Source organism: Lissotriton helveticus (assembly GCF_964261635.1).
Source record: "Lissotriton helveticus chromosome 1_1 unlocalized genomic scaffold, aLisHel1.1 SUPER_1_unloc_9, whole genome shotgun sequence".
Taxonomy (NCBI): Eukaryota; Metazoa; Chordata; class Amphibia; order Caudata; family Salamandridae; genus Lissotriton; species Lissotriton helveticus.
In genome coordinates, this window is record NW_027611736.1 from 4,359,808 (window position 1) to 4,378,389 (window position 18,582).

Below are 18,582 nucleotides of genomic sequence, written 5' to 3' on the forward strand. Positions count from 1 at the left end.
GGACGCACACACCGCCAAAACCAACCTCCACGAGGGAATGACGGCCGTCGCCGACTGGATGAGGAGCAGCCGTCTGAAGCTGAACTTGGACAAGATGGAGGTTCTCATCCTCGGACCCACCCCCTTAGCCTGGGATGACTCCTGGTGGTCGACCACACTGGGAACAGCACCAACACCCACTGACCATGCACGCAACCTAGGATTCATCCTCAACTCCAACCTCTCCATGTCAAAGCAGGTCAACGCTGTCTCCTCCTCCTGCTACAACACCCTCTGCATGCTCCGCAGGATCTACAAGTGGATCCCGACCAAAACAAAAAGAACGGTGACACAGACCCTCATCAGCACAAGACTGGACTACGGCATCGCACTCTGCGCAGGAATCCCAGCCAAACACCTACGACGACTACAACGCATCCAAAACGCCTCCGCCTGACTGATCGTCAACGTCCCCGCCGCAGCCACATCACCCCCCACCTGAGAGACGTACACTGGCTCCCTGTCGACAAGAGGATCACCTTCAAGCTCCTCACCCATGCACACAAAGCACTCCACAACGCCGGACCAGCCTACTTGAACAGCAGACTCAGTTTGCACACCCCAACCCACTAGCTCCGCTCCGCCAGCCTCGCTCTCGCCGCTGTCCCCCGCATCCAACGTATGACCTACGGCAGCAGATCCTTCTCCTACCTCGTCACCAAGACCTGGAACACCCTCCCTACCCACATAGGGCAGACCCAAGACCTACTCGCCTTCAGAAGACTCTTTAAAACTGCCTCTTCGAGCAGTAGCAGCACCCCCCTCACCATAGCGCCTTGAGACCCTCTGTCAAGCGTTCACACACGAGGTTCCTGTTGTTTCCTTCTTGGAGATGCACGCTCCCAACCCCCCTATGAACTAATCAGTCAGCAAGGAGTTAAGCACTTGCACAACTACGTAATCCACAAGGGAAAGGGGAAGTGGATAGAGAAACAAGACAAACAACACTGGATCTCTTCCTGAGATGGCAGCTCGGTTTCTCTTTGAAGTGTTCAAGACTTCAGGTTCATTCGTACCTTCACAAAATAACAACGATCCTTCAAGTCTCAAAATAACACTTTGCTTTTCTTTTGAAATAATGCTAAAATTACTATTACATACCTAAATCTGTGAAGCCCTTTATAACACTCCTATGATTGTCAGGTTTCAATACTTCTGGGTTAATGCCTTAACCCCTTCGATGCTGGTGACAGAACCGTTCCGTCATCAGTCACGGCTGAGCTGTGCTGATGACGGAACGGTTCCGTCATGACCGCGCCCTGTTCTGGAATGTCCAGCACAGGGCGCGGCTACGGCGCCGCGGTCAAGGTGTTAAAGATCAATACGCAAATAAAATGAATAATCAAAACAATGCACCAAGATATCAGCAATCATTGGTTAATGGTTAGTGTTTGATATAGTATTCAATTTCACACCAAACGTGGCCTACCTGACACGTGTGTGCTGCTTTCCTTAAAAGGGATTCTGAGAATAAAAGACAAAAAAAGAAACAACAACAATATCCTCCTTTTAGGAAGTTTAACCTCTGTCCTGCATACGAATTCTCCTATGTCAAATTATACATTGAATACAAGTGACTTAAAGAATCTTCAAAACACTGTTTAGGGTTTTTTTTATAAAACAGTTATTGTCTCTGCTGAAATGTCAATAACGATTTTCTATATTGATTTGTCAATCAACTATGTTCATAATAAATGAAAATTGAAAATAAACTTGCTTTAAATATATGCCAAGTTCCAAAAATCCGTTTTACAATCAAGAAAATGATTTTCCAGCTCTCGAGTCTTTTACAAATAAGAAGCTTGTCTTTACCAATGCCTGTCTTTTGATCCTGAGTTGCTTGGTAACCAGATCTCTTACTTGTTTACACAGGAAATCAGATCGACGAGAGAAGGCTCAACCGGAACTGAAGATCGAGGGAACTGAAGCCTCCGGTGCCTTTCGGAGATCGGAGGACGACGAAGGAATCACAAAAGGGGAAGGTACGTTTTTAAAGGAAAAACGGGAACTGAGGTTTTCTAAGGGAATCGGGAACAGAAGCTAGCGGGAGGAATTCCAGATGGGAGGGAAGCGGAACCAAAAGAAAGGGACTGAATCAGACGGGTCTCAGATGCCAAACAGGAACACTCACGGTGATGCTGTTGCACGAAGCGAAGCAACACTGTGAGCGAGGGCAGGGTATTTATAGTCTTTGCTTGGGTGTTCCTTCACCTGCTCACGTGTATTCAGGAAACCGTTCAAAACGTGAGAGTGAAAAGGCTCTTGTATTCAGTTCTACACGTGCATAAAACTTGAACAGTAACAATCATTGCTAGCTGCAAGAAAATGTACCAACAAACATTGCTAGCTACAAATGAATCACTAGCAGTACTTGGCACACAATAAACAGTACTTGTCACACAATACGAGAAAATGCATAATTAAAGGGATTAACTTGCAATGGCATAAGAACCCATGACACCCTCACGGGTAAGTAGCGTGCTTTACAAGTACTCTGATTGATTGATTGATAAAAGGATCAGTTGCTGTCGCCTTCAGATATGGCCGCAGTGCTTGCCGCACTATTGTAACCTCCGCTGCGCTGTCGAGCAGCGTTAATGTCCATGTCAGGTTACGAAGCTATGTTCTCACTAGCCGTGGCATACCTTATGGTTAACGCAGCAACTTTCTTTTTCTGAAAATGAAGGCGTTAACGTGGCAAGTCGTCCTGCTTGCCTTTACCATCAGAGGGGCGGGGCCGCTCACGTCCTTCTGGGGCACCCCGACCCCTGCCGTGTTCACCACCACCGGCTTGTGTGCCCGATGTTTCCTCTGAAGAACGACGAGAATGTTGCTCAGGTACCTGAAATCTATCAGGAGACCTAATTCTTGCGTGGTTGCACAAATCATAAGTGCGCTTAGTAGACACTGGTATCGGCGAGGCCGGACGCGACCCCTGTTTCTATTGCTGCTTCCTCTGTTTTTTATTCTTCCAATTCTGTTTTGGAAAATTTGGACGGTCGTCTTTAGTAGACTTTGCCATCTGAGTCTGCGGTTGAGTTGCCGTTTTAGCAAAAGGCTTAACACCCAAACTATTGCGACCAATGGTCTTATAAGCCTCCGCAATAATTCTCGGTAATGTTCGGGGTTTGACGACGTCTGGGACAAGGCGCAAAGCATTCAACACCTGAAAGTTAACCGCATCTCCCTTTACATTACAAAAGATGAGATCAGCAACTACATCAAACACTCCAAAGAGCCTCATTCTCAACTCGACAGCCGCCTCCGGACTGTGCTCATCCTGAACACGCTTGATCACAGAGGGCAAGACAGTCATAGACAGCATGCCGAAACACTTTGCGTATACTGCTGCAAATACTTTACCCCAATTCTCACAATCTGTTACCTCTGGCAATAAGTCTTTCTGCAAGCTAATTGTGAGAATCCTGTATTTTTCCACAGGAGTGGTATTAGGAAACATTGCTTCCAGTTAGTCAAATTTCTCAGCAAGCCAATAAGGCATTTCGTACTTAGTTTGGGGGTCGCTTTCCCATTACCGAATTAACCGAATTAACCATGACGGGACAAATTGGCATCCCGGCCGGTCCAACTTGTTGCGCTGCAAGAAACATAATGAACTAAAGCCCTATGTACCCCAATAAAAGAGGTATAAAGTTGACACAAGTCGTCAATCGGGGCATTGAGATAGCGTGGATATGGTGTGAACCCGGCTAAGACTGGCAAAGTTGCCCCAGGAATTGACAAGGGTCCTAACCGAACCGGAGTTATGGAGTGGGGGAGGGTGCCATTAAACCAAACACGATGCTGCCCTGCCGAAATTGGAATCTCTTGTGTCCTATATGGAGTATAGTTCATAGGAATCGCAGTGTGAGTGTATGTTTGGAACATATCCTCATCCGCATTTATTGCAGGAAACGTGACCCAAGAGTAGAACAGCACTCACCACAAAGATAACAGACATACCATCGTCTGGTACTCCAAACTGCGTCAGATGACGCCGGAGCGCTGCCTGACTGTGCTGAGCTATATCAATATCACACATAAGGATATAGAGAAGAAAAACTATTTATATAAATTGCAGCACAAAAAGGGTAGTTATTCAAAACGTGAATCTTTTTTATAAATCTCAAGCTTGAATTCACCTATAACACATTTGTATAGGTAGGTTAATCCGTCACGCCTGTTAACCGGAAACAGTGGTGAGGGTATTGTGGACAGATACAAGCACTAATCAAGACGTTGGGCGCCATGTTGCGGGGATTTTGCTCATGCAGAGAACTATGCGCAGGAAACCAGGACCTCAGTGTATTGTATGTATGTATGTATGTATGTATGTATTTGCATACTTATATAGCGCTATGCTGTCACCCGGAGGGTATCCTGGCGCTTTGACACAACAAGCCGAACCACCGATGCAGAGCTCAGACTGCTCTTGGGAACAGATGGGTTTTGAGCCTATTTTTAAAAGCTGGGAATTCAACCTGACTCCTTAGCAAGAGCGGGAGAGAATTCCAAAGTCTGGCGGCCACAAAGCTAAACGACCGCCCACCCATCCTTATCCTCTGAACTCTAGGGACCGTCAGCAAACAGGCAGAGGAGGAGCGTAGGCTCCGAGAGGTGGAATACCAAGAGAATAAGTTCTGCAGCAAAACTGGGCCCTGTCCATGCAAAGCACTAAAAACCAGGCAGGATGCTTTAAAAAGGATACGCTGATGTACAGGCAGCCAGTGTAAATCCTGAAGTGCCGTGGTGGAAGAGGCAGCGCCCGGTCGAGAAAGTGCCAGCTTAGCTGCCATATTTTGGACCCGCTGCAGTTTGCCCACCAGCGTACTAGGCGCCTCCAGGAGCAGTGCGTTGCAGTAATCCAGTCTGCTTAGGATCAGGCCCCGCACTACCTCTGGCCTAGCCTGCGCTGGGAGCAGTGGTAGTACTTTCCGCAACATCCGAAGCAGCATCATGCAGGTGGCTACGGTTTTGTTGACGAAGATGTCCAGTTGTAGGTTGGGGCCAAACATGACCCCCAGATTTCGTGCAGACTCTGCTGCAGTCACAGCCCCGGAGAAGGAAGGGGGCCAGAAATCATCCGGTAGTGCAGGCGGGACACGGTCATTGGAGCAGTACAGCACCTCCGTCTTAGATCCATTAAACTGGAGGGAGTTGGAGCGCAGCCAGTTCGATGTGGCAGTCATACAGCGGTGGAATGTCTCTAAAGAGACAGCATCTTTGCCCTCCAAAGAAAAGACCAATTGGGTATCGTCGGCCGAAAGATTTTATCAATATGATCAGAGGGCAGAGGTACAGATTGAATAATATGGGGCTGATGGCCGAGCCCTGCGGGACCCCCTGCCCAACTTTCCGCACATCCAACTTAAAAGGCGGCAAAGCCACCACCTGCTGTCTGTTGTTAAGGTATGAGACTAACCAGTCCCTGGCCAGCCCCATAACCCCGATCTACTCCAGTCTCTCAATGAGGGTGGAGTGGCTGACCGTGTCGAACGCGGCCGACATGTCGAGCAACACTAAAAAGGCTGCCCGACCTGTGTCGACCCGCGAACGAAGATTATCCAACACGGCCACCAACGCAGATTCCGTCCCATGCGCTGGCCTGAACCCAAACTGGGCCACATCCAACCTGGTGTTATCCTCTAGGAAACTGGATAGAGAGCGGGTAACCAACTTCTCCAAGATCTTAACCAGAAACGGGAGCAGGGAGATGGGCCTGTAATTTGACATACAGGTGGGGTCGAGTGAAGGTTTTTTCAGGAGGGGGGAGACCACCGCCAGCTTCCAACTCTCCGGAACAGTCGCAGTAACAAGCGACTGGTGGCAGATAGAGTACACAGGGTAGAAAATTTCTTCCTGGAATAGTTTCCAGAATTTATGCGGAAGAGGATCCAGCGGAGAGCCAGATGATACAGTCTGTGCCAATTTACAGAACTCCTCAAAAGGTGGAAAAGAGAAACAGCTCAATTGAGGTCGATTGGAGAGTTCACCCGAAGCTCCCAGACTAAGGGGAGAGCAGTTCTGCCAGGGACGACTGGGAGATTTCTCCAAAGCCTCCAGACTAGAGGAAAGGCAGCTCAGCTGGAGACAGTTGGATGATACTTCCGAGACTGCCGAGCTGAGAAGAGAATAGTTCAGCTGGGGCAAACTAAAGGGTTCCTCCGGAGCTCCCAAGCTGAGAGGCTAACAACTCTGCCGGGGTCGACTGGAAGACTCTTCCGGAGCTCCCACACCGAGAGGGGGACAACTCGGCAGGGGTCGACTGGCCGATTCGTCCGGGGCTCCCGGGCTAAGAGAAGAGCGACACAGCTGGGGAGGACTCTTCCGGAGCTCCCAAGCCGAGGGGCGAGTAGGTCGGCCGGGGTCGACTGGAAGGTTCTACCGGAGCTCTTGACTGAGAACAGCATGGGAGACCTCCTGGGGAAGCCTGACTATATAAGCTGTCCAAGGAGACCGACAGAGGCGAGACCCCAAAAACCCACCTCAGTGCCCAGAACCCCAATCCAACTAGCATCAGTGTCTCATTCGTTCTCCGTACTACAGCAAAGCTACCAATGATTAGAAAAACCAGAACAAGTGACTTTGGGACCTCTCAGGAATAGTGGGAATCAAGAACACTCTTTCATTTTTATTCTCATAAATGTGCACAATGTGAGTAATCAGAGACAAGGTACAGTTTAAAATGTTTATTTCGACTACGTGCTCTAAGATGCAGTATATTTGCTAACATAAGTAAAAATATGCAAAAAATCAATACAATCAGCATTGTTACAATTCCATAAAATACAAAGGGAGAAATCATATTATAATGATAGTGGAACCTGGTCTATAGTGCCTTGTGTACTACCCTCCCCTTGCTAGGTATTATAATAATAGAGGATCTCTAGGTTAAAACGGGGACCGCATACCTCCAAAGTCAGGTGAAGTGAATCACATCCCAGCTCAGCACAGTTCTTTGTCGATTGAAAGTTTTTTCCAAGTGCCAGTCTCATGCATGCAATGCAATATTAAAAGCACCAGAGTATCAGAAATGAGAAGCTGTGTTCGTGTTGTGTCTAGAGCGTGGGCCGATCAACCTGCATCAACAGCATACATTGTTATTTTAACCTTGAACACTTTGTGCAGACTTGAGGTCGCAGTCTGAGTCTAGAGATGTAAAAAACAGATCATTCTCATGTGAAGGAAAAGCAAGCAGTTTGTCTTTATAAAAACAGAGACATGTAGTGTCATGTGCAAAAGCAGCAAAATGGCGCTTGAGCAACTAACTCACTTATACTACGTATTCATCCCTACACTTTTACAGGTAGCATGAACAGGAACACTTGGATGTTTTCCTTTGTAACTCTTCATCGCTAAATAAAAACCACCAGTGTTTCTTTTCTTTTATTCCACATTGTGCTAGTCTCCCAGTGGATTTCCTGTTATATCACTTTTTTTTTCTATGTGTACCGAAGTGAACAATCACTGGGAACAGACACTTTTATTATTCTACAAATCTTTGGTTTTCTTCTTTTCTTCTAGTCGAGTCTTCATTCATCTGGTATCTGAATATCCCACATAATTATATATTTGTTCCTGGAATTCCTTCATCTCACAATAACTGCACTGTTCTGCTCCTGTCTATGTCCTCAGATGAGTCAATATTATTGTTAATGTTCTTAATTTCTTTCTGAATTCATTGCATCTCTAGGATTATTTCTAAGTGAGTTAAATGAAGGCGTTTGTACGCTGAGGCTATGTAGGATCAGAAATTGACAAAAGCTCGTCACACTTTTAGTGCAATTGTAAGGTTTACCCCAAGTGTGTTCACAATTGACAAAATCACTTCTGACATTTATTGCAATGCTCTTTTTTACTCTGTGTGTGTTAGTTGATGTATCCAAGGTTTAATAACTGACAGAAGATATTCACACATTCGCTGCACCTGAAAGGATTTTTCTCTGTGTGCATTAACTGATGAATCCTTAATGCGGAAGATTTCCTAAAGGTACTTCTACACTCACTACAGTTGTACGGTATTTACAGAGTGTGTGCAAGCTGATGTCTACATAGCTTGATAATTGACTACATTTCTTCACACATTCACTGCGCTTGAATGGCTTTTCTTCTGCGTGTGTTCGCTGATGCTTGCTTAGGATTTAAAAGATTCTTTTCCCCTTTGTGAGCTCGCTGATGATTTCTTAATGTTGAAGAGTAAGTAAAACTACTTCCACATTCACTGCAATGGTAAGGTTTTTCCCCAGTGTGTATTCGCTGATGTCTCCGGAGGCTGGTTAACCGACTGAAGCTCTTCACACATTCACTGCACTGGTATTGTTTTTCCCCTGTGTGTATTCTCTGATGTGTGCGGAGATATGTAATGTGACTGAAGCTCTTCACACATTCACTGCATTGGTATGGTTTTTCCCCTGTGTGTATTCTCTGATGTGTGTGGAGGTGTGTCATTTGACTGAAGCTCTTCACACATTCACTGCACTGGTATGGTTTTTCCCCTGTGTGTATTCTCTGATGTATGCGGAGATATGTAATGTGACTGAAGCTCTTCACACATTCACTACACTGGTATGGTTTTTCCCCTGTGTGTGTTCTCTGATGTGTTTGGAGGTCTGCTAACCGACGGAAGCTCTTCACACATTCACTGCACTGGTATGGTTTTTCCCCGGTGTGTATTCTCTCATGTGTGTGGAGGTCTGTATTTCGACTGAAGCTCTTCACACATTCACTGCACTGGTATGGTTTTTCCCCTGTGTGTATTCGCTGATGTGTTTGGAGATGTGCTAACAGACTGAAGCTCTGCACACATTCCTTGCAATGGTAGGATTTTTCCCCTGTGTGGATTCTCTGATGTGTGTGGAGGTTTGATATCTGACTAAAGCTCTTTAAACATTCATTGCAATGGTATGGTTTTTCCCCTGTGTGTATTCGCTGATGTCTTTGGAGATGTGATAACTGACTGAAGCTCTTTATACATTCATTGCAATGGTATGGTTTTTCCCCTGTGTGTGTTCGCTGATGTCTTCGGAGGTCTGTTAACTGACTGAAGCTCTTTACACATTCAGTGCAATGGTATGGTTTTTCCCATGTTTGTATTCGCTGATGCTCTTTTATGGTTTCTAATTGGCTAAAGTTCTTGACATATTCAGTGCAATTGCACGATTTTTCTCCTGACCGTGTTTCCTGAAGGGTCAGCATAGTTAATAAACCACTTGCGTTATTTTCACATTCCCTGTATGTGTGTGATATTTTTGATTTAACAATAAAATACAAGACTCACTAAATACCTGCCACATTCATAATATCAGTAAGACTTCCTTGTGGGTGATTGCATCTTTAGATTGGATAAGGGCTTTGCATGCTTGCGGGTAAAGCTTAATATTCCTTCCGGTAGGTGCAAATTGGGACAATACTCTGTACTTCAGAGAGCAGAACTCCGCTTTCCTTTAGCCTTCAGTTGTTTGGCTCCACTTCATTGTGCTTTTCCCTGGTGCCTGCGGTTTGGCTAGAAAGTGTTTGCAATACACCTAGAGCACTGAATGCTGGTCTGACGCCAGTTTAGATAGCGAAGCACTGCTCTAGCAATATCATGATGGTGAAGCGACTCATAATGTGTACAGCTACTCCAAAGAGTGTCCCGGGGCAAAGCACAGGTCAGAAAAGAAAGTAAATCAGTTTGTTTCAAACATGGACAAAAGGTTATCAACCTTTTTTAAACATTTTCATGTTGCTAACAGCTCAAAGCTGAGGAGGGAGTTTGTTCCAAGCTATGGATCCCAAATAGACACAAGACCTTCCTCCAACTCTCATACCGGCCTCATGATCAAAGCTGGTGTTGGACGCTTGTTTATGCAGCAGGTGGTTTGTCAGTGTTATTGTCTTGGTTTTGTTGAGGTCATTTCTTCGTCTTGGGGTGTCGAGGTGCAGATCTCAGACTCGGACACTCACTGAATTGCCTTTGACTGCTTCTTCCTGGATCTGTCCTCTGCCTCTGATTGCACTGATGTTTTTGGAGCTTGTTATTTTTGATACTTTTTGCAGGTTTGATGTGTTATCTTCATTATTCATAATCAATCCGTGCACTTAAGGCTTATTCTCTGTTGGATGTAAAGAAATGCAATATTACTAAATGCAAATGTAATAGAATGTGAATACACAATATTTAACCAGCTGTAGAAGACATCTCTTCTCTACCATATTTGAAATTTAGTAAGGAACATTTTACCATACATGGATATTTCATTAAAACTGTGGTTGAACATGTCACATCTTATTTACTTCTGAAAAGGCAGTGATTTACCATTGTTCAGAGTAAATTACTAACAAAAGGGCAGCCACAGAGCACTCGTGCTACAGGTACAGTTTTGGGTAGATACACATGGACAAGATTTCATTTAAACAGAACAGATTGTGGAAAAAGAGAGGAATCAGGAAGCGCTGCCGTTAATTCAGTTTCAGGAAGTATCTACCAAAGGTAGCTCTTCAGGAGTGGATAACAAAAGTAACTCTTCAGGAAGTGTATAACAAAGGTAACTCTTCAGGAAGTGTATAACAAAGGTAACTCTTTAGGAAGTGTATAACAAAGGTAACTCTTCAGGAAGTGTATAACAAAGGTAACTCTTCAGGAAGTGTATAACAAAGGTAACTCTTCAGGAAGTTTATAACAAAGGTAACTCTTCAGGAAGTATACATGACAAAGGTAACTCTTTAGGAAGTAGCTACCAAAGGGAGCTCTTCAGAAAGTGTATAACAAAGGTAGCTCTTTAGGAAGTATATATGACAGAGGTAACTCCAGACACCTTTTTCCACAATGCTTTCCTGTTCACACTGGATCAGCTCAAATGCCAACTCCTGCCTTTACCTTGCAGCTCATTAAGAGTCTTTCTATGAGTGCGACGGCCCTAATGATCGCCGTACTCAGGGTTGCGGTCCAAATGCCACCATCTTGGCAGACTGATTGGCGTATTATAATTGTGATGGTGGGACAGCCCCCTCCCGCCAGGATCAAGGATCTCGCTGTGGAGGCAGTCTGCAAACACCCTGAATATGTTGGCAGTGCCAATGCCGACATCGCCGAGCATATTACGGTCTGCATATCCGCTGCCCTTTTCCTGGCGGGGACCCCACCATGAAAAGGATAAAGGACATGCAGGTAAGGAGGCCCTCACAGGGCCCCGGCCGATTCTGCTCCTGGGGTTGCATGCAGGGGGCACATGTTGTGCCACCCTATGGAATTGCACCCTTGTTCCTGCACAGTGTGGCATGCATGACATGGTGCAGGAACATGCTGCAGGCACTCTTAAGGTGGTGGTATGCTGTTTAGGCTCTCTAATGAGCCTAATACAGCCGCCGAGAGACCGCAGCTGCACCGCCCAACCACCCTGGATTTAGGTCATAATCCGGCGGCGGGCTCTCAATGGGCTTGGCAGTTTGCCTGGTACCTCCGCTGTGGTAGTCCCATTGGAAGACCGCCACACTCGTAATAAGGTCCTAAGTCACCTTCAACACATTTTACAGCCCTCCTGGCTCAAGCATTTCTGGATCCTTCTAACCTGGAAGACTGGAGCATTAACCTGAGTTGAGGTGGATTTTCTATCAGCGTAATATATACCCATCTCCCTTGAACTATTGACGGATTCTGCCCTGAAAGACAACTTAAAAAGTGAGTCTTTAGTTCTTCCTAAAGTAGGTAAAGTTAAGATCCTGTTGTATTTCAATCAGCAGCTCCTTCCAGGGTTTTCTGTAATATCAAGCATCCAACAGATGTGTGCATATAAATAATTGTTTTTGTTTTTCAACATTTACAAGATATTTGACTTATTGTTGTCTGTCTGAAGGCCAGGATGATACTTTGAAACTCAACAGGGCTTTGGTAGAGCGAAAGGGGATGTCGATTGTTCACAGGTGAAGTCACATTCCTCCATTCCCATATTTCTTTTATCTAGTTTTACCTCATTCCATGTCCTTCAGCTCCCCTACTCCCCTCGGTCTGTGTACTCACTCTACAGGGTTCATTGTTGGGTGAGGCAGGACACACACTTGAAGCGAGCACACAGCAGATGCAGATAAAGGCCTGATAGTCAGGAGGCCGTGGTTGGCAGTACGGAGCTCACAAGCTTCATTTCAGAAGCTCGTCTGGGAGGTACTAACGGAGGAGGCGCACAGGAAGGTGCCTATTAGCTATAAACAGAGGTACTGCACAGGTGGGTGCTTGTGAGGTATAAACGGAGGAGGTGCACATATAGGTACCTATGAGGTACAAACAGAGCAGGTGCACAGGTAGGTGCTTATGAGGTATAAACAGAGGAAGTGCACAGGTGGGTGCTTGTGAGGTATTAACAGACGAAGTGCACAGGTGGGTGCTTGTGAGGTATAAACAGAGGAGGTGCACATATAGGCACCTATGAGGTACAAACAGAGCAGGTGCACAGGTGGGTGCTTATGAGGTATAAACAGAGGAAGTGAACTGGTAGGTGCTTAGTGCCTCTGGGACTATATCTGCTCCTAGGCCCTCTTCCTATAATGCTGGTTCGCGCTCCTTCTACAACACTTGCTGCAGACATGGGGCTTGATTTAGAGTTTATCTGACAGGTTATTGCTTCAAACATGACAGATCCCGTCCGCTTTATTACAATTGCCACAGAATATAATGTACTTTTAATAGGGTGGACGGGACATCTGCCACATTTATGACAGAATAAACCATCCGCCTAAATATAAATCGGGCCCCTGGCGGACATTGTGTCCAGTGTCTTTTCAGTGCTGGAAAGCATCCATTGCATTAACGGCACAGTATTATCTCACCACTGCTGTGGCTTGCAGTCATAAGGCCATTATGAATGGTCTAAGTTGTATGCCAGAATGCCTGCGAATAGTTTAGCATGAGCGTTTAGGAGGGAGATGGGTCTGTAGGATGAGCAGGACATGGGGGTTTCCCAGGGCCTGTGAATAACCGTTATTACTGTTTCTATCTTGGTGTCAGTGAGCTTGACTGTGTCCCCAGATGAGTTGTTTGCAGCTTATCTTATTTATGCTCAAAGAGTTGGAGTTTTTAGGACTAAGCAGCTCTTTCAACAATGTTTGAAAACAAAATTAGTCAGGTGATTGCTGCCAGGTGTAAATGTTTTGCATGTGTAGAATCACACACTAGTAAATGTAGCTCACGCATGCTTCACCTTGTCAGTTTGTGAATGACCGCTAACTTGTGAATAAGTGAAAATTCACAGACCCCAATCTGACTCTTTCTGACACTTAGAGTTTCACTTTAACAAAATGCGGGAGTAGCTCTCCTTCCAGGGTAGGAAGAGAAATGGATCACCCTCTAAACGTGGTGGCGAGTAGTGCTATACGGTTCATAGCACCATTTATGCGAGCAAAACTGGGGAAATGGTACAATGCACTGGGAAAATGGCATGTGATGACAATGTGACATGACCTTCCCACTACACGTACTTTTACACTTTTTTTGGGCTGTCTGTGTCCAGTTTATCAAGGCTCAGGGTCTAGTTTCAAGTCAAGAGATAGTGCAGGATTAGACTAATTATAATGTCATACATTCCAACAAATGCCTTAACCACGTATGCCTTTACCCTGCATATGCCTTAAACACGTATCACCTTTACCACGCAAGTCTTTACCATGCATATGCCTTAACCATGCAAGTCTTTACCATGCATATGCCTTAACCACGCATAATGATTTACAACAATGGCCCTGCCATAAACCACCTCAAAATTACTTTATCCAAAGGACGATCAGCCGCACTCTCACTCCGTGTGCCACGAAGACGACAAACCATTGTCCAAGCGCTCACTACTGTTTTATTAATTCTATAATGCAGCAACACTCAACACACAATGCCTACGCGTTTCGACTCACGCCTTCAGCCGAGCAACCCAGTGTACGACAACCACAGTGTTTTTAAAACAAACATCACATGATCACTACACATTTAAGGTCTCCAACGCGGCTGTCCTCTAATCATCTATTACACGTTTTGTGATATACTGCTCCAATTCCCCTTGTAATTCCTCATTTCGCCCACATTTTCACACAGAAACGTTGGCAGTTTTCAGTGTTAAAGTAAATAGATTCTCTGTATTTCCAGATTTCATATTTACGGTGGGGAAGATAACTGCTTTTACCAGCCTCATCCGAACTAAAGAGATTATACGTAATAAGGGTTACACGCTGGCTGACATCCAGACTGCCCTGGGGCTTGTCTTTATGGCTGCTCTACCTTCAAGTCTCTGTGGTTCGCAAGTAACCTTCCCCAATGAACAGGGCTCTTAACGCCTTAATATCTCAGCGGGATGGTGTACTTGCTTGCAGCACATACAGGAGATCACCATATCTAATTAAGTTGGCCAAACTTTATGACAAGGCCTAGAACACAAGCAAAGGTAATGCGCTGGGCAGCTTCCCGTACTTAGCTGTGTTCACATTCAGTCCTGTTAAGCACTGCCATGCTCCCCGATGGAACTTCCCGCCACTGACGGTCTGATAATCATTTTCAACTCTAAAGCAGATGTATTTCACGAATAGAACAATATCCAACGAGTCTTCACTCTTTCAAACAGCATCCCTCTCGCAAATAACATTTTTTCTCCAGCAAGGCTAGGTTACAGCAGTAGCCAGTGTGTCAGGGGCTCTAGTCCAAGAAAGAAATTCCCTCTTTGACCCAGGTTAAACTGTGAAATACAGCAATAATAGGAGTTCAGTGGGCCCTGGTGGCACTGCACCTGCTGCGCAAATGGAAGCTACGCCTCTAGGTTGAAAGTAGGAATGGAGGAAAAACAATCCGTGTTTGGGATAAATGTGATTACATAGAAAATTGCGGTTGTGCTCATGTCATTTAATATGTTTTTTAAATTGTAAGGCAGGCTTGGGGAATACCTCATTAAAAGAGACTTTCTATCTTCTACGGCAGAAAAGGGTGTACCTACAAAGAAATACACATACAAAGGTGGAGAAGTGTGGCTCACTGGTTAGAGGAGGCAGACCCTGATGCAGAGGTCGGACCCGGGACGAGGGTTCAATTCCCGACGCGGCAGGGTCTTGAGCTCAAAATATCCACGGACTCGATAATTCTCGCCTCGGTGCCTACTTGAATCATGGGTTCACACTCTACAACTCTGGGCAATAGTTTGCTTAATCTCCACTACGGCCCCAGTGCGATGGGATGCCTGGTCTTCAACTTGGGGATGCCCAGTAGGGGTTATCTCGCAGGGAAAGCCAGGACGGGTTCCCAAAGCAAGCGCTAAGAGACCTGTCGGTGATTTGGCGCTATATAAATCGAAATTAACATAACATAACATAACAAACACACACACAAAATATGAACACACAGATAAGTACCACTATACCGAATTCTGTGGAATTGATCAAAAACTCTGTGAATTCTTCTCCGCAACTCCATTCCGTCTCACCACAATTAAGAAAACAGAATCCTCACATACCCTTGGGAAAACGACAAGTAACATTATTACATGCTAAAATGCATATAATCATCTAACAAAAGTGAAAATAAAAATACAGCAAGCAGTGAGAGACGTGATGATTCTGGGGTCCTTCCTAACCTAGGGAGAGGACCAAGAAGAATTCTTGAACACAAACAGCACACGATGCTGAAATGATTTGGTGATGGTCCCATCCTCCTAGGACCACAACAAGCACAGGTATGGGCAAAAATACAATCCCAACCAAAGGCCCTGCAAAGCATTATGGGACGAACTTCTAGAGTGCAGTGAATATTATAGTATCCAATATCAAAACCCTCCTCAGGGGTAGGCTCTCCGGCTCAGCTGATAGCTAATACAATAATATTCACTAAACTCTAGAATCTTGCCCCATAATGCCCCGCTTTCAGCAATCAAGAGCATTTTTTTCTGTTCTCGCTTGCTAGAAGTGGAACACAGTTTGCTGTGGCTTGGCCGGAGCGGTATAGCTCCCGCCAAGCCACAACAACCAGCTATGTCCCAGGGGTGGGCACCCCGGGAAATAGCAGGAGTCTGGCCTGGGGGTGCCCTGGGCCATTATTGGCTGCAGGTTCTTCATATTTTCCCCAGGGCTGCGGAGGGGCCATGTGACCCCCGCAATACATTTAACAAAAAAGAGGTGGCAGTCCCTAGGGTTGCAGGGGGGTCTGTGTGGCCCCCACACATCAATTAAAATTAGAGCCCTGATCTACCAGATTGTTTTAATTGTGCCGAGGGAGACGCCCCAAAGATATGTAACCGGTCAATTGTAAGTAAAGTAAAGTAAAGTCCACATTTGTAAAGCGCACAATCACCCATAAGGGTCTCTAGGCGCTGTGGGCCGTCGGGAAGATTAAGCGAGCTATTGCCCAGAGTCACATGGTGCTGGGCTAACCTGCCGCCGGAGTCGGGGATCGAACCGTGGTCCCCAGATTCCAGTGTCAGTCGCCCTGGCCACGGCGCCACACCTCATCCTACTTTATGCAGATGATATTGTATTAATGGACCTAACCCCTATTGGGTGAACAGAAAGTTGATTTCCTTGCAGAACTATACAGTCAATCACTTTTTGAAAATAAATGTTTCAAAAAGTAAAATTTTAGTAATGAAAAGTAAGAAAAATAGAAAATTATGTAATTTCAATTGGCATATAGGTTATCAAAAATTGGAGGTTGTAGATTCATATCCTTATTTGGGGAAATTAATAGCAGGTATCACAAAGAACAAGCTCCATATTGAACACAGCGCAGCTAAAGCAGTATCACACGCCAATGGTTTGCGTATTTTTTATAATGCTATGGGTAGAAGGCATTTCTTACATGTATTAATGGTTTTTAAAGTAAAAATTCCATCATTGCTGCTTTATGCCATTGAATCCATCCCCATCAAAGATTGGAATTTTTTGGACAGAATTGAAGGTCAGACATTACGCAAATTATGTCATTTTAATACTTTAGTTCCATCGGCTGCTATTAGGCTGGAATTTGGCTTAATAAGCTCCTACATTCAAGGTTTAGCTAGGGTTTTACGTTGGATACCAGTTGAAAAATTCAGAGCGAGACTCATTAAGAGGGATCGTGTGTCAAGAAGTTTTTGGTGTTCGGGCAACTAATTATTCCTTTTATCATGATTTTTTATTTGCACAAAAAACCTTTTCTATACAAGAAGATTTAGTGAGTACTCTTCTTCCTTTAGAATTCAAATCTTTCTTAAAAACCTTTAGTGGTAAGATTAGTTTTAATAGAGACATTGGATTCTGTAATTCCAAAAAGAGTCTTGAGTTAATTGTAAGGACAAACACACCAAAAACATCACAAAAATATGTATATTGGAATTTACAGCATGGACCCCGAAGACTTCTCACACTATGTTGCATGAATCTTCTATCTCTAAACGATCTAACTGTGCACTGGTCCCCAAATCTGAGTAATGGAAAAATCTGTAACCTTTGCAATCTGAGTGTTCAGACCTTGGATCATGTCTTGTTTGCATGTCCCGCATTGACCTCGAGCCGTCGCCGTTGGCTACGACCAATGTTCTTACAAAATGGCGTCAAAAATGTAACTTCAGCACGCAATTTTCTATTTTGTCCAAAAAATGAAGCAGTGTGTTTAAAACTTTTGAATTATTTTAAGGAGTTTATGTGTATATTTTAATCCTGTTTTCTGCCATTGTTCGCACAAGAGGGAGATGCTGTGTTCTTTTTCTATCTTCCGTTCCGCTGCTTGCTTAAAATATGTGATAAAGTGAGATACTGGACTGCGTTCACACAAGTATTGCTGCTACTGTATTGCTTTCTGGTTAGGATAGGATATGTTTTATGAATTCTGTTTGATGCTAAAATTAAATAGGCTGCTGAGGATGAATTCTACATTTTTATCTTGTATTTTAACTTGTTGATATTTATTCCCCCCCCCCCCGTTCACTTTAGTTCTTTCAGGATACATCTTGCCATTTTATTCCGTTTACCGTTTGTGGAATAAGTGCTGCTATATTTACATTTTCTTGCATTAACTTGTATGCATTTTATGTGGACCTCATTTGAGTTCCAAATCTTAATAAATATTTGAATTGAATTGAATAGAGCCCTGGAGAGGTGGTCCCTGGGTCTCCGGGAAGACCGCGCAGGCCCCCCCTTCCAAATTGACAAAAGGCCCAGGGAGATGGCATTCCCCGGGACCTCAGGGGTTCTGTGTGGCCTCCTGCATTATTTAAAATTAAAGCCCTGAGAAGGTGGCAGCCCCCAGGGTGGAGGAGGGGGGTCCACGCGACCCACGCTTTGTGTAAAGAGAAAGCCCCAGGGAGGTGGCGGACACCGGGGCAGATGGGGAGTCAAAGGGCCCCCCCAATTATAATTAAAAAAGCACCGAGTTGGTGGTGGTTCCTGGGCAGTGGGGGAGGCTGTACAGGGCTCAACAAATCCACTCGCCCACTCGCATTTGCGAGGGAGAATTGATTAGGACAAGCTATTTTTAGGTCCTACTCGCCCTTTCTGGCGAGTAGGAAGACAAACTAACTTTTGTCCTCTGTCTTTGAAAACGGAGCAAAAGTGACAAGATAACAAGATTTA

At 45.0% G+C, this 18,582-nt stretch overlaps 1 long non-coding RNA gene across 7 annotated transcripts in view; it reads left to right on the forward strand.

Moving 5' to 3' along the window:
• The window catches only part of LOC144806596 (uncharacterized), a 394,727-nt gene that overhangs the window by 179,003 nt on the left and 197,142 nt on the right, over positions 1-18,582 (forward strand). For all 7 annotated transcript variants that reach the window (XR_013605842.1, XR_013605841.1, XR_013605844.1 and 4 more), the window contains exon 6: positions 1,912-2,021. This is a non-coding gene — a long non-coding RNA (uncharacterized LOC144806596). The remainder of the gene's footprint in view (positions 1-1,911; positions 2,022-18,582) is intronic.